Raw genomic sequence first — 8,169 nt, forward strand, 5'->3', positions numbered from 1 at the left:
AAAGGTTTGGGTAAAGGCTGATCACTCAAAGCATTTCTTTCTTTGGATCAAGGAGTTATATGCAACTCGGCTAATTGTTTTTGGGGTCGTGATCATTTGGGTATTTATTGATTTGTGGTTATCTGTACGACTTGAGTTTGGATTGGTTGTCTTGCTCGAATGCTGAGCGACTATTCAGTGAATACTGCACTTCACTTGAAAGGCTCAGTGGCGTGGTCGGTATGGTGTTGGCGTGCCACCTCGTTGGCCGCGAGTTCGATTCTCGGCCATTCCATTGAGGTGTGAGAGATGAGTATTTCTGGTGATAGAAGTTCACCCTCGACGTGGTTCGAAAGTCACGTTAAGCCGTTGGTCCTGTTGCTGAATAACCACTGGTTCCATGCAACGTAAAAACACCATACAAAAAACAAAACAAACAAACTTCACTTGAAAATCGTGTGGCTACATATTATATATTTATTGCGATTACTCATAATTTTTAATTATTACTCACTGCTAGCTTCTCGATTTCTGCACACTTTAGATATCCCAGTCACTACAAAACCTAATTCCAAACGAAGAAGCAAAAGAAGACATTTTGACGCCCACGGAAGATTCGAACACGCATCCGGAATATCAGAACGATGTAACGATATTCACCCGAGGGCATTATGGTTATTCCATTTAAGTACGCTACCTTGTTAGAAAGTGACGAAAAGATTCTAAGAAGTTAAAACTACGTTGTTGTTGAGGGGTTCTGAAAAAGATGTTTTGCGTTGAGTCAAAGATACTGGAATTTTCAGGTAGGATATTCATGATTTATTCATTAGAATGAAAATGTAAAAAAAAAAAATCAATAATGCACATGTTGAACAGAACAAAAATTATTCCTAATAAAATATAGCGTATTTATTTTAATTTTCGTTGGTGAAACAAGTCTATTTGACCATAGATTTTAGCACTTTTTGAATTATGTTAAAAGTAAGGAATATAATGCTTACAACTTAAGCTTGAGTGGGAACTCTTGCACACCTCCAGAGTAAGCTGGATGTCGGATCACGCCTTGTTATTAGAGAATTTAGACGAAAACTAGAGTCATTTCTTCTTACGTTGGCTTGTGCTGTTGAAGTTTAAGGTGTATTCTAGTCAAGAATTCTTACCAGTGTCTCTCCTCAAGGGTAGCAGAGGGTACTTGATTTCATTTTGAATGATGGAAGTCATATGTTATGCAATGAACCGAAGACTGGCCTGTGACAGTCACGTCAAGACATCTTATTTCAAAAGAACTTTTCTAAGGCTGGTAATGGATGCATATCTTTACGCAGTCGTATTTCAACCATCCCTGACGGTCTGTATTCACTGTTCACTCCTTCCTTAGTTACTAAAGTAATAATTGATGTATAGGTTCTACGATTAAGCATCTTTTTCGGTATCAAGCATGTAATTATCGCAGCGATGACCATAGTCATTGTGACGCAAGATGTCATATGCAAATGAATCAACTCATTCTTTATTTTTTATGCAATGCTTTGTAAAAGGAGTTCCAGATGTAGCTTCCTAATGTAAACACGTTGACAAATCGTGTTTGTCAAGCCTCACCTAAGGAACGCAAGCTCTCTCGTGTTGTTGACGTCCACTGTGACATCTCTCTCGACTTTATAAATCGTGTCAGTGCGAGAATGTCACCCCATGTCACATTACTCCTCTCCAAATAACCCCATTTCTCGTCGCACTTCCACGTTGCCCTTTTCGTTCGAGTTTCCGCTGATGTCTGGGCTGGTGTCACCAGTCCTTAGAGGTGATGTCACCAGTGCTCAGAGGTGATGTCGCGAGAGCTTAGAGGACGTCCCGAGAGACCTATAGCCTTATATAACTTCGGGTCACTTCCTCTTTCAGGACCACTTTTATTTCGGACAGAGAGAATTATTACCTGATGGCAAGAGAAGTATTTTTAATTTGCCAGAAGACTAACATTTTTATATTTTAACTGTTAATTCAGTTGTATGGGTGTACGGATATATTAGGTATCGTACTATTATTATTATTATTATTATTTTCTTCTTCTTTTGGTCTATCACAGTCCTCCAATTCGACTGGGTGGTATTTATAGCGTGTGGTTCCGGGTTGCTCCGGGTTGCATCCTGCCTCCTTAGGAGTCCATCACTTTACTTACTATGTGCGCTATATTATTATTATTATTATTATTATTATTATTATTATTATTCAGAAGATGTAACTTATTCATATGGTATAATCCCACCAAAGGGCCACTGACTTGAAATTCAAGCCTCCAAAGAATACGGTGTTCTTTAGGAAAAAAGAGAAAGTAAAGGGAAATGCAGAAAGAAAAGATCTGGCTTATTAAAAAGAAAAATAAATTAATAAATGGATAGATAGATAAAATGCTTTACAGGTCTCATTGTGAGCGGTTTCCGCTCCAACCTCCAACTGTGTCAGACATTCGTCGGTGGTCACGCTTACAGGTAGTGACGAGATCAGTGCTTTAATTACCGTCAGTGCACCTCATGCGGTGCACAGTAGGCATTACTTCAGGTTCTATGCAGCTTCCCATCGGCCCCTAGCTGCAACATCTTGCATTCCTCTTACTGCACCTCCGTTCACATTATCTTTCTTTCGTCTTACTTACCACCCTCTCCCAACAATCTTACTAGCAACGGAGAGGTTTTCCTCCTTTTACATCTTTCAAACCTTTTTACTGTCGGTTTCCGTTTCAACGCTGAATGACCTCATAGCTCCCAGCGCTTGGCCTTTGGGCCTAAATTCTATACTCTATTCCATGCTTTAATTAACTGCACTGATCGGAAGACCACCCGAATAAGTAGGCATCTTATTGAATGGTATTCGCTGGTGGTCAAACTTTTAGGCATAGACGAGATTAATATTGAGATTAAGTAAGATTACCAAAGGAAGACCAGCTGTAGAACGAACCTTTTATACACGAGGTAGGTGGTTTGTTGACTGTGGTGGGTTGCAGCGTGGGTGAACACGTGCAAGGATCAACATTATGTTAGAAAGGTATGGCGAGAATCGGAACGGTATATATGTATATAAAATATATATATATATATATATATAGATATATATATATATATATATATATATATTGCTACGTCTATAGAACGCCTCGCCTTCCCAGCAGAGTTTTAGTTATATTAATTATAAAAGTAGCAGCCATGCCTTCTGAAGCGACTGTTGTTGGGAGAGTGGGTATGTCGTAGGAATGATATTTCCGGTCTGACGGAAGCTTAGGGTAAGAGAGGCAAGTCACAAGAGTAGCTAGGCTTCGAGATGGATTTTAGGGACTTCTACAATAAGACCTATTTTCCTTCCCAATTTGCTGGCGTTGTGTTTACCACCTTTCAGGCAATGCTCGAGGCGGTTTTTGGAAGCCCCCGTGATTCGAAAACAAGCAGTATCGGTCTCAGTCGGCTGCGAGACGTAATCTCGGACAGAGGTCAAATTGCCAGCCTCCCAAAATTAGGCTACCCACGTCGTGCTGGTGGACACGAACCCAGACCTGAACAGAGGTCAGGCGCATTCTTCTACAAGGATACACAGAATATTGCATAAAGATTCCATGAGTCACGTGCCGTCTCTCTGCCGCAAGTGTGCATTAACCCAAGTGAATGAAAATCAGCTTGAATTGAATGAGACTATAAGCCCCAACGTGGGGGCCAATATCATTTAACTTTTCTCCAGGCCAGCACGGGCCTTTTTGTAAATAAATAGTTGTTAAGTAACGAGCTGAGTTTTCTGGCGACCTTCCCTCTAAAGTATTCATTAATAACTATCAGTTTACGGTAAGTTAAGCAATTCCCTCTTGAAACCCCTCAATCATTTCTGTTTACGTATCTAGCTTCTCTCAAGGCCCTATATAACGTAACATTGTCGACCTCGCCGAGGATCGAATCCGGGCTTGCTTAAAAAGCTTGTAAATCGCGTTATCCGTTGTAAAACGTAAACTGTAAATTATTTTACAAAAAGTAAATCAAGCACACTTGCAGGGAAAGAAGACACTGACTCACGGTAACGGTTATTCCATTCATTAATATGATTATTCTATAACCAATGTTAGCTTAAGGTACGTTTAAGTATTTTTATTGTAGAAGTGTGTTAAACAAATGCGTAGGTAGAAATCTTATTATTGTAACGGCGAACGCGCCAGAGCTTTATTTTAGCGGCGAGCAAACAATTTGCCCCGCGAATTCTCTGTTACTTTGTGCTGTCCTCGTCGGACGAGACAGAGCACGTGTGTAGAATAGATGCCAGAAAGAACCAGATCAAAACTAGGAAGTGCTTTGCCAGGGTTTATTGCTGTATGAGAAAGCCTAGCTAGTTAGGAGTGTTTTACTAATAGTTACGGCAAAAGAAGTGTACCAATTCTTTTGTTTTTCTGTGATATGTTAGGGTATTCATTTTTAACTTAGTTTTCATTCCAAGTGTTGGTAACCGCTTACCTCTCAGCTAATTCAGCTTAGCGCACTTTCGCGCCTGCGCGGTCTCAACCAGCCTTCGTTGTCGCTCACAGCGGCAGCCATGTTTTTATCCCTTTCAGAATTATCTAAACCATTTAAGCAAAGTAACGTAAGTCTCAAAGTTTTAACGTAAATAATATCGATCTTGGTACTAGTATCTATCGTCCTGCCAGAGAAATTAACGTAATTCGCCTTGAATAAGAAAGTAGAATTTTGTGTTGTAAATTGCCTTCGCATTTACAGAGAATCAGCTGATTCGCCATCAATGCTAGCACACCGTGGTGCTAACCCGCTCTTCTCGCCTCACGTGTTTCACCTCGCATCGCTCACTCGCGCGCTGAGCGAAAATTTCATTTCACTTCGCACTTAACGTAGCCTCATTCACAATTGTTTGCTAACATCGTTTTAAATCCTTACCGTCATTTCACTGTTCACAGGGACCTAGTAATCTTACATAAAGTTAACGTAAATCTCAAGTAGAGTAAATCACAAGAATTGTTAACGTAAAACGCGTCTTTGTAAAATTCATATTGAAACGCAAATCATTTCATAAGCGCAAGCCGCTAACATTAACGTAAAAATCGTTCACCACGAGCGCGTTATCATTTTCATAAAACGTTATCCAAAAGCAATTCTTTCATTAAAAACGTTAACGTAAGTAAATCATTTAACGCAAGTTGCGTCATATTAAACTAACATTAGTAGTTCAATTCAAATATAAGGGAGTTCATTCATATATCATTTTCTCCCTCTCCGAGAGAGAGAGAGAGAGAGAGAGAGAGAGAGAAAACCAGAACCCAGTATTCACGAAGCCAAGAGTACTACATCTTACCATTAATTATAGCATGCCGAATTAACCTTATTTTAGTCTCTTGTGTCTTTCATTTACACAGCGTGATACGTACGCGCATGTGTCCATTGCAGTTTGCAAACATTTATTTATTTCATTTACCGAGTACTTCAGCGAAGGACTGAGCATTTTCAATTATCATTACCTGTCGTTGCCCGAGTGGTCTTGTTCATTTTTTATCACAAAAGACTCGCGTATACCGCAAGCACAATTCGCACAGTGTGCCACGCAAATTCATTACTTCCAGACAGGGAAGTCGTTACCAGTTTAGGACTGGCCACCACCAGTGCACGTCAGGTCTTACCATTTCACAGTGCCACTAATTCTTGACACTGTCCACCGACTGGCTGCTGAAGTACTCCCACCTTTTACTTTCTCTCCTCCACTATTACACTCTGCCATGAGCAGTGCCATTTCACTTCAGTATATTTAAGTATACTGCATGTAGTGTCCGGGACACACCAGCACGATACCAGTGCTCCAAGGAACGCCTCCATAAATGCCATTGCACCTGTACAGGCCATACAGGTAGCCATTAAACCTGCGTGTCCGTCCTTCACCGGAACGCCCCAAATAATTAGTGTGTCCGTGTACAAGGGTCAGTGATCCTTCGGAACACTCAACAAGGGAACGCCTCCCTGAAGTGCCGCAATACCAGCCCTAAGTGCTGACAAACCTGCGTGTCCGTCCTACGGAAACGCCAATTCATTAATGTCCGTGTACGAGGATCAGTGATCTTTCGGACCATCCTAAGGGAAACGCCTCCCCAAAGTGCCGCAATACCAGCACTACTAGTGCTGCCCAAGGAACGCCTCCTCATAAGTGCCGCGCACCTGTACAGACGTACAGGTAGCCCTATACCTGCGTGTCCGTCCTACGGAACGCTCATTCATTATAGAGTATCCACCATTTTGGATCACTGAACCAAGGAACGCCTCCTCATAAGTGCCGTGCACCTGTATTGGACCTACAGTAGCCCATTCCAGCGTCTCCCAACTTAGAACGCCCTTAAGTGTGACGTACGCCGTACACTCCATTTGATTTTTTCACCTCTTTAGAAGGTGCCAATCCAGAAGTGCCACCAACTTACGGGACACTTCCCAAGTGCCACAGAGCACCCAGTCTTCTCAGACTTTTTCTCTACCACGTCGCAGAACACCTTTCCAAGTGAGTGCCACTTTCCACAGTAGGCACTCCTATTCCATTCCGTACCCTTCCTGGCCATTATTTTCATTTTCATCAGAGCCTCTACTGCAGCCTAAGGGAAATGTCTTCCCCTGCTTCCCGCGACTTCTTTGCCGTAGAGCTCGAGAGGCTCCGAGTCCTCATAACTCTGGGCAAGGAGGCTGGTTACACTGGACCAGCACTAGACCAGTGGATAAAGGCGCAGCAGGCTGCTGCGCGCCTGCAAGAAAAGGAAGAAAGGGAAAACCAGAGAAAGCCGGAGAAGCAGAGAGAAAAGAAAGAAGCAAGCAGAAAGGAAGGCAAGGGAAGAGGAGCGAAGCATGAGCTCGCTCTCAAGGAGAAGGAACTCTACATCAAGCGGGAGAAGGCCCGTAAGGAGAGTATCCTAGCTCAAGCCACTCTGCCAGCTTCCAGCCCTGCACCCACTGTCTCTCTTAGTCCCGCTGTCTCTGGTCAGCCTGACATCCTTTCGATTTGCGAGCCTGGTCCTGATCCAGTGCCGGAGATAGAAATTCCTGCCGCATCCTGCCAGCCTTTTACCTTTTTACCGCCTACCTCCTCCCTTTTGGAAGAGGTAAGCCCACCAGTTAACCCCAGAATTGTTTCCGAGGGTGATCCAACAGAGGACGTTTCACCTGTGCCAGAGCACACTGCCAGCCTTGGTGACTCCACAGATTCGCAACCTGTGGGGGGCCATCTCGTCTTATCATCCAGTGCCACGGAAGAGGTTCTGGAACACGTTCTGCCGAGACTGTGGCCGCAAAGGTCACATGTCTGCCAACTATGGAGGGTGCGCAAACCACCATATTCCTGCCATCGCAATGGCCGTCACCAATCCTTCTTCACTAGGACCCCCAGCTAAGGGCCCTATAACAGTCGCACCCCTCCAAAGCCATTATCAGCCAAGCCACGTCAGAGCCTACGACGACTCTGGCGCTCAAATCTCCCTGATACGGGAAGACCGAATCCCCCGAGGGGCAAACGTCGATAGACGTCATTTAATCACCATCGAAGGTATCAACCATATCAAGCTGATCCTTCCGACCGTCCAATTGAGGGTCACCAGACCTCATTTTTCCAGAATTTGTACCCTTGCAGTTGCAAGCTACATTCCAGGAGGTTACGACCTCCTCCTAGGGCAAGACATGAAGTCTCCCTCACCGTTCAAGAAGCCTAGGGGTCCTAACCCCATGTCAAATCACTCCAAAGCACGGAGTCATCGAAATTCTACTTCCTCCAGGAAGTACGTCCACCAACAGTCTCCCCCGTTACCAAGGAGGGAGATTGACCATTCACAGTTCCGTTGCAAGACCTGTAACGTAATAGGGCACTCCACAAATTGGCCTAGGTGCCCTAGCAAGTTATGTGCAGCGGACACTGTCCAAGTCCCACAAGGCTTAGCCTTCCAAAAGAGACAGGACCCTCTGTCTCCATAACCAAGGGCACGCTGAGAGGTATTGCACCTCCGGTACCCGCCACAGGTCCAGTCGACCTCAACTCTCTGCCAGTACCACTTGGCAGCACTGAGCAGTGCCAAGCTCTGTCCAGCCTGGACGTAGAGCCACCACCGAACTTGACCTCTGCGCCTGGCCCCGAGCTAGCGCCGGCGCCTAACCTAACCAAGGATCCTCCTACAGGAGATCTTCCAACAGGCATGGA

This window comes from Macrobrachium nipponense, chromosome 8 (assembly GCF_015104395.2).
Source record: "Macrobrachium nipponense isolate FS-2020 chromosome 8, ASM1510439v2, whole genome shotgun sequence".
In the NCBI taxonomy this organism is placed as follows: Eukaryota; Metazoa; Arthropoda; class Malacostraca; order Decapoda; family Palaemonidae; genus Macrobrachium; species Macrobrachium nipponense.